The sequence below is a fragment of the Hyaena hyaena genome, unplaced genomic scaffold, assembly GCF_003009895.1.
Source record: "Hyaena hyaena isolate Hyena2069 unplaced genomic scaffold, ASM300989v1 scaffold_1493, whole genome shotgun sequence".
NCBI classification, from domain to species: Eukaryota; Metazoa; Chordata; class Mammalia; order Carnivora; family Hyaenidae; genus Hyaena; species Hyaena hyaena.
In genome coordinates this window covers 35,660-62,282 of record NW_024082125.1, presented here as the reverse complement: position 1 = coordinate 62,282, position 26,623 = coordinate 35,660, and the positions used below count along the sequence as shown (strand labels likewise).

The window sequence follows — 26,623 nt, the reverse complement described above, 5'->3', positions numbered from 1 at the left end:
AAAGCACATCTATGAAGGTCCAAACATTCCACCACTACAAACAAGAAGGAGCTCTACAGAAGACGGAGTTCTGCAGATCTCTGCAGTGGGATTTAGTAGCCAAAACACAACAACAAAGTGCATACAAAATATTCCAAAAACACTTCCATGAGTGCCAGGCCCTGGCAATATATGACCCCTTTTTAATATAGTAGTACTCTAAGGTTCAGGACACATAACAAACTTTTAAAACACACAAAAGACAGAAACATAGCCAAAATGACAAAATGGAAAAACTCTCCCCAAAAGAAAGTGCAAAAAGAAATCACAGACAGAGAATTGCTCAAAACAGATACAATATCTGCACAAGAATTTATAATAACAGCCATCAGACTACTAGCTGGTCTTCAAATAAGCATAAAAGACACCAGAGAAACTCTTACTGCAGAGAGCAAAACTAGGAACTAGTCAGGATTAATTTCAAAATGCTATAAATGAGATGTAAAATAAACTAGATACAGTGACAGCTAGAATTCAAGAAGCAGAGGAGAGAATAAGTGAAAAATAAGATAAAATTTTTATGGAAATTAATTTCCATAAATTATGTAAAATAATGAAGCTGAAAAAAGGGAAAGGAAACTACTAGATCATGATGGGAGACTTAGAGAACTAAGTGAGTCCATGAAACACTTATCATAAGAGTTCTAGAAGAAGAAGAGTGAGAGAAATGGGCAAAAGGTTTATCTGAGGGGCGCCTGGGTGGCTTAGTCGGTTAAGCGTCCGACTTTCACTTAGGTCATGATCTCGCGGTTCGTGGGTTCGAGCCCCGCGTGGGGCTCTGTGCTGACTGCCAGCTCAGAGCCTGGAGCCTGTTTCAGTCTGTGACTCCCTCTCTCTCTCTGACCCTCCCCTGCTCACGCTGTCTCTCTCTCTCTCTCTCCTAGAAATAAATAAAACATTAAAAAAAAAACATCTTAAAAAAAAAAAGGTTTATTTGAACAAATTATAGTTGAGAACTTCCCTAATCTAGGGAAGAAATAAGCATCCAAGTCCTAGAGGCACAGGAAAATCCTTTTAAATCAACAAAAACAGGCCAACACATGGACATATCATAGTGAAAATGGCAAAATACAGAGATAAAGAGAGAATTCTGAAAGCAGCTAGGACAAATGGGCCTTAACCTACAAGGGTAGGTAGAAACATAAGGTTAGTAGCAGACCTGTCCTCTGAAGCTTAGGAGGCCAGAAGTTAATGGCAGGAAATATTTAATGTGCTGATAGGAAAAATATGCAGCCAAAAATATTTTATCCAGCGAGGGGAGTCATTCAGAATAGAGGACAGATAAAGACTTTCCCAGACAAAAGAAAAAACAAAAAAGTTTGTGACCGCTAAACCAGCCCTGCAAGAGATACTAAGTGGAACTCTGCATGGAAATCAGCAAAGACTACAAAGGACCAGAGAATATCACTGAAACATGAAATTACAGAAAACATAATGGCACTAAGTTCATATCTTTCAATAATCACTCTGAATGTAAGTGGACTAAATGCCCCCAATAAAAACACATAGGGCAGCAGAATGGATAAGAAAAAACAAGACCCATGTATATGCTGCCTACAAGGGACTCATTTTAGACACAAGGACACCTACAGATTGAAAGTGAGGGGATGGAGAACCATCTATCAGGCTAGTGGATGTCAAAAGAAAGTCAGTATAGTCATACTTACATCAAACAAACTATATTTTAAAACAAAGACTATAACAAAAGATAAAGAAAGGCATATCATAATTAAGGGGTCTATCCATCAAGAAAAGCAAATAATTATAAATATTTGTGCCCCCAAATATATAAATTTATTAATCACAAACATAAGCAAAATTATTGATAATAACATCATAATTGTAGAAGATTTTAATACTCCACCTAACAGCAATGGACAGAAAATAAAAAAATTATCTAGGCAGAAAATCAATAAAGAAACAACAGTTCTGAATGACACATTGGACCAGATGGACTTAATAGATACATTCAGAATAAATATTTAATCCTAATGCAGTAGAATACACATTCTTTTTGACTGCATATGAAATATTTTCCAAAATAAATCACACATGGGCCACAAATCAACCTTCAACAGGTACAAAAAGATTGAGATCATACCATGCGTATTTTCAGATCACAACATTTTGAAACTTGAAATCAACCACAAAAAATTTGGAAAGCCCCAAATACATGGAGGTTAAAAAAACTTCCTATTTAAGAATGAATGAGTTAATGAGGAAATTAAAGATATTTAAAAATACATGGAAGTCAATGAAAATGAAAACAAAACAGCCTAAACCCTTTAGGATGCAGCAAAGGCAGTTCTAAGAGGCAAATACATTGCAATTTAGGCCTACCTCAGGAAGTAAGAAAGTTCCCAAATACACAATCTAACCTCCCATCTAAAGGAGCTAGAAAAGAAGCAGCAGATAAAGTCCAAGGCCAATAGAAGAAGGGGAACAATAAAGACTATAGCAGAAATAAATGATTTAGAATAAAAAAACAAAAAACCCAATAGAGCATATCAATAAAAGTAAGAGCCGGCTTTCTGAAAGAAAAAACAAAATTGATAAACCCCTAACCAGACTTCCCAAAAAGAAAAGAAAGAGGACCACCAATGATAAAATCGTGTATGACAGAGGAAAGATCACAATCAATAATACAGAAATACAAAGAATTATAAGAGAATACTAAGAAAAATTATATGTGAACAAACTGGACAATGTGGAAGAAATGAAACAATTCCTAGAGACTCACACACTACCAAAACTTAAATGGGAAGAAATAGACATTTTGAACAGAGCCATAACCATAAAGAAATTGAATCAGTTATCAAAAATCTCCCAACAAATAAGAGTTCTGAGACAGATGGTTTCCAGGGGGAATTCTACCAGACATTTAAAGGAAAGTTAGTATCTATTCTTCTCAGACTGTTCCAAAAAATCGAAATGGAGGTAGAGCTTACAACTAATTATATAAAGCCAGCATTACTTTGATTCCGAAACCAAAGACCCCACTAACAAAGAGAATTATAGGCCAATATCCCTGAGGAACACAGGTCCAAAAATTCTCAACAAGATACCAACAAGTTGAATTTAACAGTGTATTAAAATAATTATTCACCACAATCAAGGGGAATTTATTCCTTGGCTGCAAGGCTAGTTCAATATTTGCAAATCAATCACTGTGATAATAGAAGAAAGGATAAGAACCATATAATCTTTTTAATAGATACAGAAAAAGCTTTTGACAAAACATAGCATCCTTTCTTGATAAAAACCTTCAAGAAAGTCAGGATAGAAAGAACATATTTTAACATCATAAAAGCCATATATGATAGGCCCACAGCTAATATCATCCTCAGTGAAGAAAAACTGAGAGCTCTCCTCCTAAGACAAGGAAAATAACAGGGATGCCCATTCTCACCACTGTTGTTCAACATAGTGTTGGAAGTCCTAGCCTCAGCAATCAGACAAAATGAAATAAAAAGCATTCATATTGGCAAGGAAGAAGTAAAACTTTCACTCTTCGCAGGTGACATGATACTCTACATGGAAAACCTGAAAGACTCTACCCAAAAACTGCTAGAGCTGATACATGAATTCAGCAAAATCACAGCATGTGAAATCAGTGTACAGAGGGGTGCCTGGCTGGCTCAGTCAGTTAAGCATCTGACTTCGGCTCAGGTCATGATCTCGCAGTTTGTGGGTTTGAGCCCCACATTGGGCTCTGTGCTGACAGCTAGCTCAGAGCCTGGAGCCTGTTTCAGATTTTGTATCTCCCTCTCTATCTGACCCTCCCCTGCTCATGCTGTCTCTCTCTCTCTCTCTTAGAAATAAATTTTTAAAAACTAAAAAAGAAAAAAGAAAAATCAATGTACAGAAGTAAGTCACATTTTATACACCAATAATGAATCAGCAGAAAAAGATATCAAAAAATTGATCCCATTTACAACTGCACCCAAAACCATAAGATATCTAGGAATAAACCTAACTAAAGAAACAAAAGATCTGTATGTTGAAAACTATAGAAATCTTGTGAAAGGAACTGAAGAACACACAAAGAAATGGAGAAGCATTCCACACTCATGGATCTGAAGAACAAGTATTGTTAAAATGTTGATACTACTCGAAGCAATCTACACATTCAATGCAATCCCTATCAAAATAACACCAGCATTCTTCACAGAGCTAGAATGAACAGTCTTAAAATTTTTTATGGAACCAGAAAAGACCCAAATAGCCAAATAATGTTGGAAAAGAAAACTAAAGCTGGGAGCATGGAAATCCCAGACTTTAACCTGTATTACAAAGCTTTAGTCATCAAGACTGCATGGTTCTGGCATGAATACAGACAAACAGATCAATGGAATAGAATAGAGAACCCTGTATAAGACCCACAAATATACAGCCAACTAATTTTCAACAATGCAAAAAAGAGTATCCAATTGAAAAAAGACACTCTATAATGAGACTTTAGCAAATTGTGCTAGTAGAACTGTACTGCAACATGCAGAAGAATGAAATTGAATGACTTTCTTACACTATACACAAAAATAAATTCACAACAGATGAAAGACCTTAATGTGAGACAGGAAACCATTAAAATCCTACAGGAGAAAACAGGCAGAAACCTCGTTGACCGAGGCTGCAGCAACTTCCAACTTGATGTGTCTCCAGAGGCAAGGAAAACAAAAGTAAAAATGAACTATTGGGACCTCATCAAGATGAAAACCTTCTGCACAGCAAAGGGAACAGTCAATTAAACTAGAAGGCAAACAACAGATGGGAGAAGATATTTGCAAATGACATATTGGACAAAAGGTTAGTATCCAAAATCTATAAAGTACTTACCAAGCTCAACACCCCCCAAAGAAAACAAATAATCCGGTGGCAAAATAGGCAGAAGATATGAATAGACACTTTTCCAAAGAAGACATCCAGGTGGCTAATGGACACATGAAAACATGTTCAGCAACACTGATCCTCAGGGAAATACAAATCAAAATCACAATGAGATACCATCTCACACCTGTCAGAATGGCTAAAATTAACAACTCAGGAAACAACAGATATTGGCCAAGATGTAGAGAAAGAGGAACCCTTTTTGCATTTTTGGGAGTGCAAACTGGTGCAGCTACTCTGAAAAACCATTTGGAGCTTCCTCAAAAAATTTCAAATAGAACTATCCTATGACCCAACAACTGCATTACTAGGAATTTATCCAAAGGATATAAAAATGCTGATTTGAAGGGACACATGCACCCCAATGTTTACAGCAGCACTATCAACAATAGCAAAAGTATGGAAAGAGCCCGAATGTCCACCAACTGATGAATGGATAAAGAAGATGTGGCATATATATATATATGTATGTATATATGTATATATATGTATGTATATATGTATATATATGTATGTATATGTGTATATATATGTATGTATATGTGTATATATATGTATGTATATGTGTATATATATGTATGTATGTATATATATATAACACAGCAATGAAAAAGAAGGAAATCTTGCCATTTGCAACAACATGAATGGAACTGGAAGGTATTATGCTAAGGGAAATAAGTCAGTCAAAGAAAGACAGATATCATATGATTCTTCTGATATGCGGAATTGGAGAATCATAGCAGCTGAAGATAGGAGAAGGGAAGGAAATATAAGATAAATAGAGAGGGAGACAAACCATAAGAGACTTAAATACAAAGAACAAACTGAGGGTTGTTCGAGAATGGGGCTTGAGGGGGCATTAAGTGGTGACAGGCATTAAGAAGGGCAGTTTTGGGGATGAGCACTAAGCATCATATGTAAGATATGAATCACTGGGTTCTGCTCCTGAAACTAAGACTACACTGAATGTTAATTAACTTGAAATTAAAAAAATAGAAAATCAATAACACAAGAAAACAAAAGAGAGGAGAGAAAGATGGTGGTAGATTAGGAGGAGCCTAGGCTCACCTATCCCTATGAATACAACAAAATAACTGTCAAATCATCCTAAATACCCCAGATATCAACCTGAAGACTGGCAGAACAAACTCCACAATTAAAGGCAGAGAGAAGCTACATCAAAGAAGGTAGGAAGTGCAGAGACATGCCTTAAGAGAGAAACAGATCATGGCCACTGTGGTGGAGAGGGAGTTGTGGTCACAGAGAAGAGTGAAAGACAGACTAGCACACAAGGGAGCCCCCACTGGAAGAAGAATCCCCATAGCGATAAGCTTGCAAAATGAGAAGAATCAAATTTTATGAGTTCTTACACCAGTAGGGCTTAAAGACTAGAGTGCTAAAGGCCAGTGTGTTAGGCTCTGTGAGAGCTCAGAGGGCATTTGGGTTGCTCTTGGAAAAAGGCAGCACAAATAATCCATGGATATATAGCATGGAAACAGTAATCTGAAGAGTACCTAGGGCACACAGTGGGAAGGTTAGTTGCTCAATTTGTAGCATGTCCCAGAGGCAGCATTTACAGAGAAACTCCTCCAGAAAAAAAGGAACCATTTTCCTCCCCTTATTCTCAGCATAAAACATAAATACAACATAAATACACCTATAGTAACCAGCACAGCACCAACACTTACAACCTAACCAGGTTACACAAAGCACTGCTGCCCCTCCCATGCACTGGTAGAACTGCCCTTCCCACTCATGCTTGCCTCAGTCCCAGTAATGGGGGTTGCCTGCTCCGGAAGAGTCTACCCAACATGCATCTCCTGACCTGAGAGTTTTGTTGAGCCTCCGTTTTGGTGGCAGTAGTGACAAGCCTAATTTCATAAGCAGATCAGAGCACACCTAGTTAAAACATCACAGTCAGACCAGGGACCAAACACTGCTCACAACAGGAAAAAAGAAAAAGTGTCTGCATATGACTGGCCTGAAGGATAAGTGATCAGGACACAGTAGAGCACACATGTCATACATTGGAGACACTCCCATAAGTGCCAGGCCCTGTGGAACAGGGCACACTGCACTGCAGGAACTACAGGACCTCTTCTTCATAAAGCCATTGTGCTTGAGGATAGGAGACAAAGCTGACTTTCCTAACACAGAGAAAACAGGGCACAGACATTTATACAAAATGAGAAGACAGAGGAATTTGTCCCAAGTGAAAGAACAGGACAAGGTCGTGGTCAGAGATCTAAGTATAACAGATATATGTAACATGCCTATTAGAAAATTTAAAGCAATAGTAAGGATACTCACAGAACTTGCAAAAAGCATGGAGAACATCAGTGAGACCATTAACACAGACATAAAAAATAAGATAGCAGAGATAAAGGGCTCAATAAACAAAATGAGAAAAATGCTTGATGAAATGGACAACAGATTGGAAGAAGAGAGAAACAAAACAGTGACCTAGAATTTATAGTAAGGGAAGCTATTAAGCTAAACAAATGAGAGAGAAAAGAATTATGCAAAATGAGAACAGACTTAGAGAATGCAATGACTCCATCAAACATAATAACATTTGTACATTTGGAGTCTCAGAAGAAAAGAGGGCAAAGGGGGAAGAAAATGTTTAGAGGAAATAGTAGCTGAGAACACCCCTAATCTAGGAAAGAAAACAGGTATCCAGATTCAGAAGGCACAGAAAATCTCCATCGAAATTTATGGAAGCAGATCCAAATCATGACACTGTAATTAAAATAAAAAGTAGTAGTGATAAAAAAAATATTAAAAGTAACAAGTAAAAGAAGACAGTTACATACAAAGGATACCACACTGGCCATAGGGGATTTTCAGCAAAAACTTTCCAAGCCAAAAAGGAGTGATATAATATATTCAAACTGCTAAATGGGAAAAAAATTGCTGCCAAGAACACTCTATCTAGCAAGGTTATCATGGAATGAGAGATAGTTTCCCAGGCAAACAAACATTAGAGTTCATGACCACTAAACCACCCCTTCAAGAAATATTAAATGGGACTCCTCAAGTGGAAATGAAAGACCAGAAATGACAGTAGGAACACAAGAAACACAAAAGCAGGAAAAATGAATATTTCCATTTAAAAAATCAGTCAAGAAACTCACAAAATTAAAGGATGTAAAATATGACACATATACTTAAAATGTGGGAAGGAGAGGAGAAAAGAATGGGTTCAAACTTAAATGATCACCAACTTAGTATAGACTGCTATATGCAGAAGAGGTTATATACAAAGCAAAGTCTTTAAAACAAAGACTGAAACAAGAGACAAAGAAGGACACTAAGTGATAATAAAAGGAACAATCTAACAAAAAGATATAACAACTGTAAACTTGTATGCAGCCAATGCAGAAACACCCAAATACATAAAACAATGAATCACAAACATAAAGGAGCTAATCTACAATAATACAATAATAGTAGGGGCACCTGGGTGGCTCAGTCAGTTAAGTATCTGACTCTTGATTTCAGCTTAGGTCATGATCTCATGGTTCATGAGTTAAAGCCTCATATCAGGCTCTGCACTGACAACGTGGAACCTCCTTGGGATTCTCTCTCTCCCTCTCTTTCCTTCTGCCCCTCCCTTGCTTCTTTCTCTATGTCTCTGTCTCTGTCTCTCTCTCTTTCAAAAAAAAGAAAAAGAAAAAATATAATACAATAACAGTAGCAGACTTTAACAGTCCTCTTACAGCAATGGACAAATCATCTAAACCGAAAATCAACGAAGAAACAATAGCTTTGAATGACACATTGGAACACTTGGATTTAACATATACACTCAGAACCTTTCATCTTTAAATAACAGAATACACATTCTTTTCAAATATAGATGGGACATCCTCCAGAATAGATCACATATTAGGCCACAAAAAAAGCTGCAACATATTTAAGAAGATTGAAGTCATACCATGCATCTTTTCTATGAAACTAGAGGTCAACCACAAGAAAAAAATCTGGAAACACCAAAAATACGTGGAGGTTAAATGACATGGAGGTTATATGACATGCAACTAAACCTAATAGTAAACTTATATCAAAAACCACTAATAAATATGCAAAGAATAAAGAGAAAGAAATCCAAATAAGTCACTAAAAAAACAAAACAAAACAGAAAACCCTGAGAACAAGAGAGATAAGAAAGGATCAGAGAATCTTCAGAAACAACTAGAGGAACCAAATGAAAATGAAAAACAATGGTTCAAAACTACTGGATGCAGCAAAAGTAATTCTAAGAGGGAAGTTTATAGTAATACAGACTCACCTCAAGAAGCAAGAAAATCACAAATAAAAAACCTAACCCCACACATAAAGGGGCTAGAAATAGAAAAACAAAAGAAGCCAAAAGCTGGGAGAATGAAAGAAGGAAAGAAATAATAATGATTACAGCAGACATATATGATATAGAACCTAAATAAACAAACAAACAAAAAAAAACAGAAACAAAAACAAAAACAAGAAAGACAAAACAAAAACAGAAACATAACAGTAGAAAAGATCAGTGAAACCAAGAGCTGGTTCTTTGAAAAAATCAATAGAATTAATGAAGTTGTAGAGAAAAGGACCCAAATATATAAAATCACAAATGAAATAGAAAAAATAACAACCAATACCACAGAATTATAAGATAATATTATAAAAAAGATATGCCAAAAAATTACACAATCTCCAAGAAATGGATAAGTTCCTAGAAATATAAAACCTACAAAAACTGAAGCAGAAAGAAATAGAAAATTTGAACAGACCAATTACCAGCAAAGAAATTAAATCAATAATCAAAAAACTTCCAACAAGGGTGTCTTGGTGGCTCAATCAGTTATAAATCCAACACTTGACTTCAGCTCAAGTTGTAATTTCTTTTTGTTTTTATTTATTTTTATTTTTTTAATGTTTTATCCATTTCTAGGAGAGAGAGAGAGACAGCGTGAGCAGGGGAGGGTCAGAGAGAGAGGGAGTCACAGACTGAAACAGGCTCCAGGCTCTGAGCTGGCAGCCAGCACAGAGCCCGACGCGGGGCTCGAACCCATGAACCGCAAGATCATGACCCAAGCGAAAGTCGGACACTTAACCAACTAAGCCACCCAGGCGCCCCTCAAGTTGTAATTTCATGGTACATAAGATTAACCCCCATGTCTCTTCATCAGGCTCTGCACTGACAGCACAGAACTTGCTTGTGATTCTCTTTCCCTCTCTTTCTCTCTCTCTCTCTGCCCCTTCCCTGCACTCTCTCACTCCTGGTCTCTCTCAAGATAAATAAATAAACATTAAAAAAAAAAAAAACTCCTAACAAACCAATGACCAGGACCAGGTGGATTCACAGGTGAATGCTGCCGAAGATTTAAAGAAGAGTTAGTACCTAGTCTTCAAAAACTATCCCCCTCCCAAAAAAAGGAAAAGAAAAAGAAAACCATCTAAATTTATGCTATGAGGCCAGCATGACTCTGATATCAAAATCAGATAAAGATCTAATAAACAAACTACAGACCAACATCTCTGATGAACACTGATGCAAAAATCCTCAACAAAATACAAGCAAACTGAATCCAACAATACATTAAATAAATTATACACCCATTCACCACAATCATTTGGGATTTAATCCTGGGTTACAAGTGTGATCTAACATTCTCAAATCAATCAATGTGATACATCACATCAATAAGAGAAAGAATAAAAACATACGGTCCTTTCAATAGATGCAGCAAAAGCATCTGACAAAGTAAAACATCCATGTATAATAAAAACCCTCAAGAATATAGGTTTAGAAAATACCTACCTCAACATAATCAGGGCCATATATGAAAAAAACCACAGCTAACATCATCCTTGATAGGGAAAAACTGAGAACTTTTCCCTTAAGGTCAGGAACAAGACAAGGATGTCCACTCTGTCCACTTTTATTCAGCATAGTACTGGAAGTCCTAGCCTCAGCAATCAGAAAACATAAAGAAATAAAAGATACACAAATTGGTGAGAAAGAATTAAAACTTTGCTTATTTGAAGATGACATGATACTCTATATATACCTGAGTGATTCCACCAAAACTTTGCTAGAACTGATACATGAAGTCAATAAAGTCACAATGTACAGAATCAATGTACAGACAACTGTTCATTTCTATACACCAATAATGAGCCATCAGAAAGAGAAATTAAGAAAATAATCCCATTTACAATTGTACCCCAAATAATATGATGCCTAGGAATAAAGCTAATCAAAAAGGTAAAAAACCTATACTCTGAAAAATATTTAACATTGATGAAAGAAGTTGAAGAGGACACAAAGAAACAGAAAGACATTCCATGCATTTGAATTAGGAGAACAAAATTTTTTTAAATACCTACACTACTCAAAGCATTATATATTTAATCCAATCCCTACCAGAATACCAATATTTTCCCAACATTTTTCACAGAAATAGAACAATCTTAAAATTTGTATGGAACCACAAAAGAACCCAAATACCCAAAGTAGTCTGGAAAAAAAAAAAGGAGCAAGGCTGGAGGCATTACAATTCCCAACTTCAAGTTATATTTCAAAGCTGTAGTTAGCAAATCAATATGTACTGGCACAAAAATAGACACCTAAATCAATAGAACCGAACAGAAAGCCCAGAAATAAACCACAATTATATAGTCATTTAATCGGGACAATGCAGGAAAGAATATCCAATGAGAAAAAGACAGTCTTTTCAACAAATAGTGTTGGTAAAACTGGACAGCAACATGCAAAAGAATAAACTGTACCACTTTCTTACACCAAACCAAAAAAAAAAAAAAACTAAACTAAAAATGTCCTAAGACCTAAATGTTAATTCATGAAACCATAAAAATCTTAGAAAAGAACACATGCCATAATTTCTTTGACATCAGCTGAAGCAACATCTATCTAGTTAAGTCACCGAGGCAAGGAAAACAAAAACAAAAGCAAGGTAGTGAGACTACATTAAAATAAAACCTCTACACAGCAAAGGAAATAATCAACAAAACTAGAGGCAATCTACAGAATGGGAGAAGATATTTGCAAATGATGTATATAACAAAGGGTTAGTATCCAAAATATATAAAGAAATTCTACAACTCACTATGCAAGAAACAAATAATCCAATTAAAATTGGACAGAAGACATGAAGACATTTTCCCAAAGAAGACGAACAGATGGCCAACAGACACATGAACAGATGCTCATTATCACTTATCATCAGGAAAATGCAAAGCAAACTACAATGAACATCACCTCACACTTGTCAGAATGGCTGACATCAACAACACAGGAAACAACAAGTGTTGATAAGGATGTGGAGAAAAAGGAACCCTGTTGCACTGTTGGTGGGAATGCAAACTCATGCAACCACTCTGGAAAACAGTATGGAGTTTCCTCTAAAGGTAAAAAAATAGAACTACTCTATAATCCAGCAATTGCACTACTGGGTATTTATGCAAAGAATACAAAAACACTAATTCATGGTCGCCTGGGTGGCTCACTTTGTTAAGTGTCCAACTTCGGCTCACGTCTCGATCTCACTGTTCATGAGTCATAGCCCCGCTTTGTGCTCTGTGCTGACAGCTCAGAGGCTGGAGACTGTTTTGGATTCTGTGTCTCCCTCTGTCTCTGCCACTTCCCTCCCCCTCTCTCTCAAATATAAATAAAAACAGTAAAAAATAAAAATAAAAAAGGTAATTCAAAGGGATATATGCACCCTATATTTATGGCAGCATTATTTACAATAGCCAAAATATAGAAGTAGCCCAAGCATCTACCGATTGGTGAATAGATAAAGAAGATGTGGCATATGTGTGTGTGTGTATATATATATCCAATCAAACATTATTCAGTGATAGAATGAAATCTTGCCATTTGCAACGACATGGATGGAGCTAGATGGTATAATGGTATAATGCTAAGTGAAATAAGTCAGTCAGAGAAAGACAAATCCCATATGATTTCACTCATATGTGAAATTTATGAAATGAAACAAGTGAATAAAAGGAAGTAGAGAGAATGAGAGAGACATAAACCAAGAAAAATATTTATATCTATAGAGAACAAACTGATAGTTACCAGAGGAGAGGTGGGTGGGAGGATGGGTAAAATAGGTAATGGAGACTAGAAAGTCACTTGTCATGATGAGCATCAGTTGATTAAAATTTTAAATTTTTAAATTTTAAAAAGAATGCAAAAGAAAAAAAGAAAATAACAAAAAGTGCAGGAGGAAACTTTTGCAGGTGATGGATAATATTATGACATTGATTGTGATGATGGTTTCATTGATGTATACTTATCTCCAAACACATAAAATTGTATACATGAAATATCTATGATCTTTTTACATTAATTATACACATAGCATGAAAGTACAGCATAGGGAATACAGTCAATAGTGTTATAATAACATTGTATAATGGTAAATAGTGACTATACTTATCATGGTGAGCATTTTGTGATGTATATCATTGATGAATTACTATATTGAACACTTGAAACTAATGTAATATTGTATGTCAACTATATTTCTATTTAAAGAAGAAGAAAATACTGGTCAACAAAAAATGATTAGGAGTCAGACAAAAAGTATTCTATTCTCTAAAAAGAAGAAACTTCCAAACCAATAATGTGTAGCCAGAATAGAAGAAGATGGGGCACCTGGGTGACTCAATCAATTGAGTGGCCACTTTCAGCTCAGGTCATGATCTCATGGTTTGTGGGTTTGAGCCCAGCATCAGGCTCTGTGCTGATAGTTCAGGCTCTGTGCTAATAGCTCAGAGCCTGCTTCAGATTCTGTCTCTTCCTCTCTCTCGCCGCCCCTCCTCCATTCACACTTTGTCTCTCTTTCAAAAATAAATAAACGTTTAAAAAAATATATAAGAGGGGCGCCTGGGTGGCTTAGTCGGTTAAGCGTCCGACTTTCGTTTAGGTCATGATCTCGCGGTTGTGGGTTCGAGCCCCGCGTCGGGCTCTCTGCTGACTGCCAGCTCAGAGCCTGGAGCCTCTTTCGGTCTGTGACTCCCTCTCTCTCTGACCCTCCCCTGCTCACGCTGTCTCTCTCTCTCCTAGAAATAAAGAAAACATAAAAAAAAAAAATTAAAAAAATATATAAGAAAAAAAGTAAAATGAGTGAATAGGAAAAGAGAAAATAAGAATCAAAAATAAAAACAGTCAAGCATGAAAGGGTTTTTGCCATAGCAAAACATAAACATAAATAAAATATATTGCATAAACTGAAATGAAAGAATTTAAAATGCATATATATTAATTTTATACCTCTCAGCTCTATTTAAGGATAGAAAGGCATGGCTAAGGGGAATTATATGCTTTCATTTAGATCTCATGCATAGACTTCTCACTTGGTAAAGATACTACACAGGATAAAAAAAAAAATTGGGGTTCCTCAAGGTCCTTTCCAATATTTTAACTGTTTGTCTATTGATACTTCAAGGAGTCTTACCTGGTCAACAGCTTCAAGTCAAATGATGCAAATATTTTGGCGCCTTGTTAGTGTCATTTTTCAAAGTCCATCCTAGAAAAAATTATTGATAGACATTATGAGATATACATAAAGATCAACTGAAAACATATTTTTGTGTTGTATTTCAGAAAAAAATGCATCATCTACTGGTGAGTTATTTTACTATTTAATAACTATAAAGTACAAGTGTGTAGTAAGGGATTATAGTCACTCTGGCTATTTTCATTCATAACTGTACAAAAACTAAGAATTTCAATGAGTTATTTAAAACATCTTTGATATTTAACTCCACTGATTTCTAGAAATAATACATTGGTAATTAAGTCAACTGGCTTGTCAATAATAACTTAGAATTTTTTACTAAGAAGAACATATACAAAAGTATTTAATGAAATAAAGTGGTTCCAGAATCCAGGCAGAGATAAAGGAAAGTTTAAATAAAGCTTTGAAAAGAACAAATACTTTTATGCACAGTACAGTATAGGTTGTTGAAAGGCTGGCAACATATGAGGAAAGGAACAGAAGGACGGATATGTTTCTGATCCTTCAGATTAACAGATAATAATTTAAAAATAATAGAGAAAAGAAATTAAGAAAAGTAATAACATGGTGGTGGTGGTGATGGTAGAAGCGGTAAAAAAATTAAAAGTAGTAGGGAGGAAAACTGAAAGAGCATAGTTTGCAAAAAATAAACTGAGGATAATTCCCCACTAGGAGAAGAAGTTTAAAAACTGCTTCTCTGGACTTTGTTCCAACTGAGACAAATTAGTGAAAATGATGAGTACCTAGGGAAAAGGATCACATGAGCTTATTTATTTTTATATAAGAAGAAAGATAGAAAACCAATGTTTAGATATGTTTAAAAGGCAGATTTTAAGAATTTCAGAAAATAAATGTAGCATACTTTGTCACAACTACCATATACTAATTCCTTTATTACTATAGTCCCTAAAATCCTAGAAGAGTAAGAGTTACAAAAATTAATTAAAAAATAAAATAAAAAATCTGAATTAATATGGAATCAGTAATCAAAAAAACCTTTCTCCATGACCAGATGACTTCTCTGGTAATTCTACCAAATATTCAAAGAAAAAATAATTCCAATCCTGCACGGAGTTTTCTTGAAAATAGAAAAAGAGGGTACAGACCCAATTCGTTTTATGAGGCAATGTTAAAAAATACCAAGATGAACAGAATTAATAATAAAATTTGAGAGAACTCAGAAATGCATTACACAAATGTTCACATCATGTTTAAATAATCATAAATGTTCACAACTGTTGACATATGACAAAACTTCCCTGCAGAATGATGGATAAAGAAAAGTCTTTTTATAAATGACTTATGACAAGTGGATAACCATACAGAAAAGAATGGAAGAATGTATAACCCTACTTCACATCAAAATTCAGTCCCAGTGAATTACATATAAATATGAAAGACAAAAATAGTTTTTAGAAAATAATATCGAAATAATCATCATGAATTTGGAGTACAAAAGAATTTCTTTTAAAAGACTCAAAACCTACTTAAGAAAATAATGTGATACATGTTGGAGGGGTTCAGATTCAGAAACTTTTGTTCACCAAAAGCCACTGAGTGAAAAGGCACTAAGTAGGAAAGCATATTTACAACACATAAAAAAAAAAATAAAAAACTTTTTAAAACTGGTATCAGAATATATGAAGAATTCCTACAGAAAGAAAACAGTTTGGAGGAACCAAGACGGTGGTAGAGCAGCATCTCTTATCCCTGAAATGCAGCTAGATCAGCACCAAACCATTTTGCACACCTAGGACATTGTACTGAAGATTAGCCCAATAAGCTGCATAACCTGAGCCACAGAATCTGGCAGGTACACAGTGAGGAGAGGTGAACTGGGGGAGAGAGAAGTTGCAGAGGGTAGGGAGCTGTTTTTGTGGAGACAGAACAGAGAAAGGGGGGGAGAGAGTGTGGCACACCAGGAAAGTACAAAAAAACCCACTCCCCTCAAAAGTAGCTGGAGAGAAGGAGAAAAAGTGGAAATACAGAGGACTGAACAAGAAATCTGTTCCCCAAAACCACTGATGGGAAGAAAGGAGAGGATTTCAATACCTTTAGGACTCTATAAACAGGGGACTGCAGAGCTGGAGATTCTGGAGCTCAATACCTGGTAGTGCTCTGGTGGAGAGGAGGGGTGAAACCTCAGGAGCAGGCAGCAAGGTTAGAGGGCCACACGGGGAGAAGCATTTCACCTGCTTGGGAAGGAGGGCATTTGGTAGAGGCCGTTTGGCCTCTCCACTGACAAAGATCCCAGCAGATCTCAGGGAACAGCCACATTTGCTGGCACTGGAACAAAGACAGCAGGGTGCAGTGAAACCTAGCGCCAGTTGTTTGCTGTGATTTGCCATAATCTCTGAACTGCTGCTGCTGTGCAACTGCAGGAAATTTTGCGGGGACCAGCTGGCACCCGGCCACAATTTCTGAACCTCTGCCACAGTGCAAGATCTCATGAATTCTATCATAGTAACGTTCTCTGGAGCAAGCCAGAACCCAGCCATTGCTCAGTGAGACCCTCCCCAGAGGATCAGAGTGGGTCCAAGCTATCGGGTTCTCAGATGTGAGGGGTTTGGAAATACAGCCCTATGTGAGATAAAATTCGGGAGAGGTGCCGCCTGGCAGGCAGATGGCTTGAACAGACACAGTGTAGAAGCGAGGAGTGGACAGAATCTGGGAACAAAGAGGAATGCTTGATTGTTGGTAGGTGAGAGCTGAGTTCTTGTGCCAGAGATTGGGAAGATGAGCAAAGCAATTTTCACCTCCGATGCATGCACAAACACGCTCACGAGCACATGCGCCGCACTGATCCACCCCAGTAAGCTCAGGAGCACCACCTGGTGGAAAACGAAGCCATTACACCAAGTTCTGCCCAACTGCAGCCACCAAGCACATGCCCTAGAGGACACCACAAGGCTCTCCACCGGCTTAGTGTACTAACTATAAAGTGCTTCATAGTTTGACTTCTAGGGGAAACTGGATGTAATTTCTTTCAGATTTCATTCTGTTTGCTGGTCTATCTATTCATTTGTTTGTTTTCTCTTTCTTTTTTTGCTTTTGATCAAATTGGTTTTTTTTTCTTCCTTTCTTTTTCTTAAATACAGAAAGAGACAATTTTATTTTTATTTTCTGTTTAATTTCTTTTTAAATTATTTTTACTATATTGTTTTTATTTTTTGTAAATACTTTTGTTCTATTTCACTTTCTCCATTTCATTTTATTCTATTTTATTGTATATATTTTTTTTAATTTTTAAACTTTTTCTTACTTTTATTTTCCTTTTCTTTCCCTTTTTTCTCTATTCTACCAAACTTCTTTCAACAACCAGACAAAAACACACCAAGGATCTAGCTTCCTTTATTTGATTTTTTGTGTTGTTTTTAATTTTTAAAATTTAATTTTTATTTTATTAATTCTTTTTCTTCCTGCAAAATGATAAAACAAAGGACAAGGAAATAAATAAAGATACAGGAAGAAAATAAAGAACAGGAAGAAATGACAGCCAAGGGCTTAATCAACACAGATATAAGCAAGTTGTTTGAACTAGACCTTAGAATCACAATAATAAGAATACTAGCTGGAGTTGAAAAAAGCACAGAACCCCTTTCAGAAGATGTAAAAGAAGTAAAATACAGTCAGGATGAAATTAAAAATGCTATAACTGAGCTGGATGAAAGAGAGCAGCAAATCAGCTATATAAAAGACAAAATTATGGAGAACAATAAAACAGGAACAAGAGAGGGAAACTAAGGCACAATATAGAATTAGAGAACTCAGTGACTTATTAAAAAGGAATAACATCCGAATCATAGGAGTCCCAGAAGATGAAGAGAAAGACAAAGTGGTAGAAGGTTTATATGAGCAAATTATAGCAGAAGTTTCCTAATCTGTGGAAAGACACAGACATCAAAATCAAGAAACCCAGAGAACTCCCATTAGATTCAAGAAAGACCAACCATCAACAAGGCCTATCATAGTCAAATTCACAAAATACACAGGTAAGGTGTATAAAAGAAGTAAGGGAAAAATACTCCTGAGCCTATAAGGGAAGACTGATCAGGTTCACAGCAGACCTACTAGTCACAGAAACTTGGCAGGCCAGAAAAGAGTGGCAGGATACATTTAATGTGCTGAATCGGAAAAATATGCAGCCAAGAATTCTTTATCCAGGAAGTCTGTTATTCGAAATAGGAGAGATAAAGAGTTTCCCAGACAAACAACAACTAAAGGAGTCCATGACCATTAAACCTTCCCTGCAAGAACACTCAAGGGGGATTCTCTGAGAGGAGAAAAGATGAAACAAAACAAAAAGACCAAAGGCAAGAAAGACAAGAAAGGATGAGATAACACCACCAGAAACTCTAACTCTACAGGAAACACAGTGGCACTAAATTCATATCTTTCAGTACTCACTATAAATGTCAATGGACTAAATACTCCAATCAAAAGACATAGGGTATTAGAATGGATAATAAAACATGATCCATGTATATGCTGTTCACAAGAGAGCCATTTTAGACTAAAGACACCTTCAGATTGAAAGTAAGGGGGTGAAGATCCATCTATCATGCTAATGGTCACCAAAAGAAAGCTGGAGTAGCCATACTTATATCAGACAAATTAGATTTTAAAATAAAGACTGTAACAAGAGACAAATAGGGCATTTTATCATAATTAAGGGGTCTATCCCCCAAGAAGTTCTAACAATTATAAACTTGTATGACCCTAATGTGAGGCACTCTGATCTATAACTCGATTAATCACAAACATACAGAAACTGGTTGATAATAATACCATAATAATAGGGGACTTCAACACCCCACTTACAGCAATAGACAGACCATCTAAGCAGAAAATCAACAAGGAAACAATGGATTTGAATGACACACTGGACCAGATGGACTTAACAGATATATTCAAAACATTTAATCCTAAAGCAGCATAATACACATTCTTCTTGAATGCCATTGGAACATTTTCCAGAATAGATCACATACTGGGACATAAATTAGCCCTCAACAAATACAAAAAGATCAAGATCATACCATGCATATTTTCAGACCACTATGCTATGAAACTCGAAATCAACCACCACCAAAATTGGAAATACCATGAATACTTGGAGATTAAAAAACATCCTGCTAAAGAATTAATGGGTTAACCAGTAAATTAAAGAGAGAATTTAAAAGTGCACTGAAGCCAATGAAAATGGTAACATGACAGCCCAAAACTTCTGTAACCTCAGTCATAAGAGAGAAGTATATAGCAATCCAGGCGTTCCTAAAGAAGGAAGAAAGGTCTCAAACACACAACCTAACCTTATGCCTTAAAAAGCCGGAAAAAGAATAGTAAAGAAAGTCCCAAACCAGCAGAAGATGGTAAATAATAAAGTAAAGATTAGAGCAGAAATCAATGATCTCAAAATCAAAAAAATAGTAGATTAGATCAATGAAGCCAGGAGCTGATTCTTTCAAAGAATTAACAGACTTGATAAACCCCTAGGCAGTTTGATCAAAAAGAAAAAGGAAAGGAGTGAAATAAATAAAATCAAGAATGAAAGAAGAAAGTACAACCAACACCGCAGAAATACAAGCAATAAGAGAATATTATGAGCAACTATATCACAATAAATTGGGCAATCTGGAAGAAATAGACAAATTACCAGAAACATATAAACTGCTAAAACTGAAACAGGAAGAAATAGAAAATTTGAACAGACTCATAACCAGTAAAGATACTGAATTAGTAATAAAAAATCTCACAACAAACAAGAGTCCAGAGTCAGATGGCTTTCCAGGGGAATTCTACCAAACATTTGAAGAGTTAACACCTATTGTTTTGAATATGTTCCAAAAAAATAGAAATGGAAGGAAAACTTCCAAACTCATTCTACAAGTCCAGCATTACCTTGATTCCAAAAACAAAGACCCCACTAAGAAGAATAACTAAAGATCAAGTTCCTTGATGGACATTGATGCAAAAATTCTCAACAAGGTACTAGCCAACCAGATCCAATGATACATTAAAGAATTATACCACAATCAAGTGGCATTTATACCTGGGATTCAGGCCTTGTTCAATATCCACAAAACAATCAATGTGATACATCACATTAATAAAAGAAAGGATAAGAACCACATGATCCTCTCAAGATGTGGAAAAAGCATTTGACAAAATACAGCATCCTTTCTTGATAAAAACCCTCAAGAATAGGAATAGAAGGAGCATACCTTAAGATCTTAAAAGAGACCCACCACTAATACCATTCTCAATGGGAAAAAGCTGAGAGTTTTCCTGCTAAGGTAAGCAACACAACAAGGATGTCTATTCCCACCACTATTATGCAACACAGTGTCAGAAGTACTAGGTTTAGCACTCAGACAACACAAAAAAATAAAAGGCAGCCAAATCAGCAAGGAGGAAGTCAAACTTTCACTCTTCGCAGATGACATAATACTGTATGTGGAAAACCCAAAAAGTTGCACCAAAAAACTGTTAAAACTGATCCATGCAGTCAATAAAGTCACAGGATATAAAACAATGCACAGAAATCAGTTGCATTCCTATACACTAATAATGAAGCATCAGAAAGAGAAATCAAGGAATCAATTCCGTTTACAATTGCACCAAAAACCATAAAATGCCTAGGAACAAACCTTACCAAGGAGATGAAAAATCTATACACTGAAGACTATAAAAAGCTTATGAAAGAAATTGAAGAAGACACAAAAAATGTAAAATATTTCATTTTCATGGATTGGAAGAAGAAATATTGTTAACATGCCAATACTACCCAAAACAACCTACATATTCAAGGCAATTCCTATCAAAATAACACCAGCATTCTTCACAGAGCTAGAACAATCCTAAAATTTGTATGGAACCAGAAAAGACCCTGAATAGTCAAAGCAATCCTGAAAAATAAAACCAAAGTTGGAAGCCTCGTAATTCCAGAATTGTGTGTTACAAATCTGTAATTATCAAGACACAAAATAGATATTTTGATCAATGGAACAGAATAGAGAACCCACAAACATATGGCCAACTAATATTTGACAAAGCTGGAAAGAATATCCAATGGAATTAAGATAGTCTCTTCAGCAAATGATGCTGGGAAAACTGGATAGTGACATGCAGAAGAATGAACCTGGACCACTTTCTTACACCATCCACAAAAATAAACTCAAAATGGATAAAAGACCTACACAAAAGACAGGACGCCATCAAAATCCTAGAGGAGAAAGCAGCAAAAACCTCTTTGACCTCGGCCACTGCAACTTGATATTCAATATGTCTCTGAAAGCAAGGGAAACAAAAGTAAAAATGAACTATTGGGACCTCATCAAGATAAAAAAGCTTCTGCATGGCAAAGGAAACAACCACCAAAACTAAAAGGCAACCAACAGAATGGGGGAAGATATTTTCAAATGAAATATCAGATAAAAGGTTAGTATCCAAAATCTATAAAGAATTTATTAAACTCAATGTCCAAAAAAGAAAAAAAACAACCAAAAACAAATAATCCAGTGAAGAAATGGGCAAAAGACATGAATGGATACTTCTCCAAAGAAGACATCCAGATGCCTAACAAACACATGAAGAAATGCTCAACATCACTCATCATAAGGGAAAGACAAATCAAAACCACAATTAGATACACCCTCACACTTGTCAGAATGGCTAAAATTGACAACTCAGGAAATAACAGATATTGGCCAGGATGTAGAGAAAGGGGAACCCTTTTGCACTGTTGGGAATGCAAACTGGTGCAGCCACTCTGAAAAACTATATAGAAGTTCCTCAAAATATTAAAACTAGAACTACCCTACATCCCAGAAATTGCACTATTAGATATTTATCCAAAGGAGACAGGAGTGCTGTTTTGAAGGGCACATGCACTCCAATGTTTATAGCAGTGGTATTGACAATAGCCAAAGTATGGAAAGAGTGCAATGGATAAAGAAGTGATATTTATATACAATGGAAGATTATTTGGCAATCAAAAAGAATGAAATGTTGCCATTTGCAACACCATGGATGGAATTAGAGTGTATATGCTAAGTAAAATTAGTCAGTCAGAGAAAGACAAATATCATAGGACTTCACTCATATGTGTAATTTAAGATACAAAACATATGGGGGCACCTGGGTGGCTTAGTCGGTTAAGCGTCCGACTTTCGCTTAGGTCATGATCTCGCGGTTCGTGGGTTCGAGCCCCGCGTCGGGCTCTGTGCTGACTGCCAGCTCAGAGCCTGGAGCCTGTTTCAGTCTGTGACTCCCTCTCTCTCTCTGACCCTCCTCTGCTCACGCTGTCTCTCTCTCTCTCCTAAAAATAAATAAAACATTAAAAAAAAAGATACAAAACATATGAACATAAGGGAAAGGAAGCAAAAATAATATAAAAAAGGGAGGGGGACAAAACCCAAGAGACTTTTAAATACAGAGAGCAACTTGAGGGTTGCTGGATGGATTTGGGGTGGAGGGATGGGCTAAATGGTGGATAGACATTAAGGAGGGTACTTGTTGGGATAACCACCAGATGTTATATGTAGGGGATGAATCACTGGATTCTACTTCTGAAATCATTATTGCACAATATGCTAACTAACTTAGATGTAAATTTTTAAAAATAAATTAAAAAAATAAAAAAATTTAAAAAAAAGAATTCCTACAAATCAATTACCAGAAGATGGACCACCCAATAGAAAAAAATATTCTTCAATAGGTATTTCAAAAAGAAGATCAATTTATGGTCTAGAAGAACAATAAGATAGTAGTATTAGGGGAAACTGGGTAAAATCCACTCTCTGTAATATCTTTATAACTCTTATGTAAAACAAAACCTATTTCAAAATAATAACTTAAGAAAAATTCATCCAAAGAGGGGGGGATTAATATATCATTTTAAAGATAGTGACTAGTCAAGAATTAGAAAATTGGATAATGTTAAATTTTGGCAGGGATGCGGAAAACTAAAATATTTATACATTTCTGATATGAGTCTTAATTGCTTTAAGTCAATTGCATGTGGGCAAATAGGTAACACCTGGCGCTGTGTGTCTGTGCATGTGTGTGTATATATATGTGTATGTTTAACAAATTATATTACTAAGATGTATAGCACACTTTGCAAAAATAATGAAATATGCAATAATTTTATTGTTTTAAAAAAGCCAATAAATATATTAAAATGTGTCTAATTTCATGAATAATCAAGAAAATGCCAATTTAAAATTACAATAAAATGCAAGTATCTACTCACCAGATTGGCAAAAATGTTAAAGTATGATCAACGTGCTAGCAAGGAGATGGAGCAATGGGAACTCACATACAGTTTTAACAGTATGTAAATTGCTATAACCATTTTGAAGGATGGTTTGTCATTGTCAAGTTGAAGATACATATATTTTACAACCTAGCAATTCATTCAGAAAAATGCTACAGAGAAATTCATGCATGTGTGGAAAATGCATAAAAATGTTCAGAGCAGCACTAGTCCTAATAGTCAAAAACTGAAAACAATCCAAATGTCAACTAATAATAAAATAAATAAATACTGTGATATAAGCCTACAATAAACTCTCTAAAGCAATAAAACAATACAGATGAATCATAAGGACATAATGTAGCTCATAGGAAGCATAACACAAAAGAATATATCTAGTATGATTCAATTTATGGAACTTCCCAAATAAACCAAACTTATGCTTGCTTAGGGGTTTCACTTAGGTGATAACACTAAGAAGCAAGAATATCATTAAAAAAAAAAAACATGAAAACAATTACCTCTGGGTAGAGGAAAGGAGTTATGACACATAGTTGTCAGAAGAGAGGATGCTGGCAAAATAATATTTCTTAATCTATATGATATTAATATGTATGTTTATTTTGTATTTGTTAACACATACATTTACAGTTCATGCACTTTTCAGGAAATGGGTTTTGTTTTCCAATTTAAACCAAAAATATGAATTGCACTCATAGAAAAAGAGAGTTGCTCACCTTGCCATAGCAGCTGAGAGGAAAATGAAACAAAGGAGATTATGTCCTTTGATCATTCTTTAAAATCTACATGAAACAAAGGAAAAACCACTGTACTTCTCAAAGGATTCTATTTCTAATGCTCTTGCCCTTGATCTATAATTTCTATGAACATAAGCAGTGCTGATTTTGTTTCTTGGAGGACCTTCAGTTCCTTGCACAGTGCCCAGGACATCCTAAATGAGTATTTACTGAGGGATAAATGAATAAATGCCTGAATGAATGGAAAGGTTGTCAATACAAACTAATATGCTATGTCTGAATCACATTGAAACGTTTGTGTTTCTATTTTAGAAGGAATAACATTATAATTCATTGGTTTCTTGGCTATTTCATCTCTGTAAAATTTCCCAATCTTCCTAATGCCTGAGGGTTATCATTTCCAGTCTTTGAAAATCTTGATACTTCTTCCCCCCCCATCATTACTTAGAATTTTCCTATACCAATGACAATTTTTAATAGATAGAATAGTATGAAGTAACATTGCCCTTGGGAAATAGCTAAAAACTTTTATATCACTGGCAAACAATATTTTCCATTCTGGAAAATGTATTTAAGATTGGACATTAAAGGGGCGCCTGGGTGGCTTAGTCGGTTAAGCGTCCGACTTTCGCTTAGGTCATGATCTCGCGGTTCGTGGGTTTGAGCCCCGCGTGGGGCTCTGTGCTGACTGCCAGCTCAGAGCCTGGAGCCTATTTCAGTCTGTATCTCCCTCTTTCTCTGACCCTCTCCTGCTCACGCTGTCTCTCTCTCTCCTAGAAATAAATAAAAATATTTTTTAAAAAAAGATTGGACATTAGCATGGAAAGATGATAACTTAGAGATATAAATGATGTAGAAGGGATGAAAAAGAATTCAAGAAAACAAACGGAATGAAGATAAAGGAAGGCAATTTTATACACTGAGAATCCTTCCTGTTCCAGAAAGGTTTTCTCTAGAAACGGGTGGAGAAGAAATTGAAGGACAAAATAATCTCCCTCTATCAACGCCTCCTATCTTGGTCAGATAGGGCTGCACAGCAATACACCCTAGACTTAATAACTTAAACAACAGAAATTTATTTTCTCCTGGTTCTAGAGGCAGGAAGTCTAAGATCAGGAACTCCAGCATGGTGGAGTTCCAAAAAGGGCTCACTTCCCTGCTTGCAGATGATTGCCTTCTCACTGTGTCACCACAAGGCAGAGAAAGAGAGAACATAGTCTAGTGTATCTTCTTATAAAGGCACTAATCTTATCATGAGGGCCTTACCTTTATCACCTCATCCAACCCTAATTACCTCCCAAAGGGACCCATCTCCAAATATCATCACATTGAAGATTAGGTCTTTAACATATGAATTAGGAAGACACAAACATTCAGCCCACAACACCTTCCAGAGTTCCACCAAGTTGAGGAGCCATCAGATAAGATTGTTGAGAACTACATTTTATACCCATCATCTACTACAGGAAAATGGTGTAATGTAAATGTCCCTTAATATGTTCCTCATAGAATAATATTAGAAGAAGCGATTATTAATTCAGTGTACCCAATACAAATATATTGCATGCACACTTACTTGCATATCTGTGCTTTCTTCTTCAGAAAGAATTTCAGAATTTAAAATAAAGATTTTTTTTCCCTATTTATTTCTGATATATTCCAGTCTCTCTCTCATCAAGTCTGAGGCTATGGCTCTACTTGACCAGACCTTCAGATTTCATATTATGTGAAATTCTGTCATTTCATTATTGATTTCCCAGAAAGTAAAATTTCCATTTTCTAACAAAAAGAGAGCAACAAGATACATGTATCCAGGAGTCCATTTGAATAGGTGTTTCAACGTTCTTAAAATGAAAAGAAAGAGAAAGAATAGGATGGCCTTTTCCTCAGCCTCTCCAAAGTGTACCTTGATAGGGCTGCAATATTATGGAATTTGTCATGGGAGAGTATATACAGAGAGAGAGACTATATATATATAGACTATATATAGTCTAATGAACAGAAAGCATTAATATATAGGGGGAAACATCCTGGAAATGCTGAAAACATCTTGTAAACAACAAAAATTAACATTTTATACTAAAACTACTCAGTGATAGAAAGAAAAATGAAGATATAGTTGGAAAATGACAAAGGTAAAT

At 35.7% G+C, this 26,623-nt stretch overlaps 1 long non-coding RNA gene across 1 annotated transcript in view; it reads left to right on the top strand.

The window, feature by feature from the left end:
• LOC120225726 overlaps nt 1–26,623 on the top strand; it is a 46,636-nt gene that overhangs the window by 4,578 nt on the left and 15,435 nt on the right. The window contains exon 2 of the long non-coding RNA XR_005526876.1: nt 14,552–14,572. This is a non-coding gene — a long non-coding RNA (uncharacterized LOC120225726). The remainder of the gene's footprint in view (nt 1–14,551; nt 14,573–26,623) is intronic.